This window comes from Sinocyclocheilus grahami, unplaced genomic scaffold (assembly GCF_001515645.1).
Source record: "Sinocyclocheilus grahami isolate Dianchi unplaced genomic scaffold, SAMN03320097.WGS_v1.1 scaffold1191.1, whole genome shotgun sequence".
Lineage (NCBI taxonomy): Eukaryota > Metazoa > Chordata > Actinopteri > Cypriniformes > Cyprinidae > Sinocyclocheilus > Sinocyclocheilus grahami.
Window position 1 is genome coordinate 313419 of NW_015506370.1, and position 366 is coordinate 313784.

The following is a 366-nucleotide window of genomic DNA, read 5'->3' on the forward strand; positions in this document are numbered from 1 at the left end:
TCTTTCTTCTGTGTAGACCAGCAGTTCTTAAAGTGATGGGGGACCGAGAAATAATTAGCTATAGCCTAAAGTATTTCCAGACTGTAAAGTCGCTTTTTTATCATGATACATAGGCCTACTGTGATTTATTCCAAAGTGACTTATATGATGCATTTAATGTAAAATCATCTAAATGAAGCCTTTTAAAAGACAAGTATTCCCTGTGGTTGATGTTTGTGGCATGCGCCAGAAAGATGCTCAAGGAGACAGAGATGCGCTAAAGCAGCACATTCTGTTGTTCTCTTTATTTGGCATGACATTTTGTAGTTATTTTTAATGTAACGTTACACAATTAAAAATATACATTTTACCATACGACTATAAATG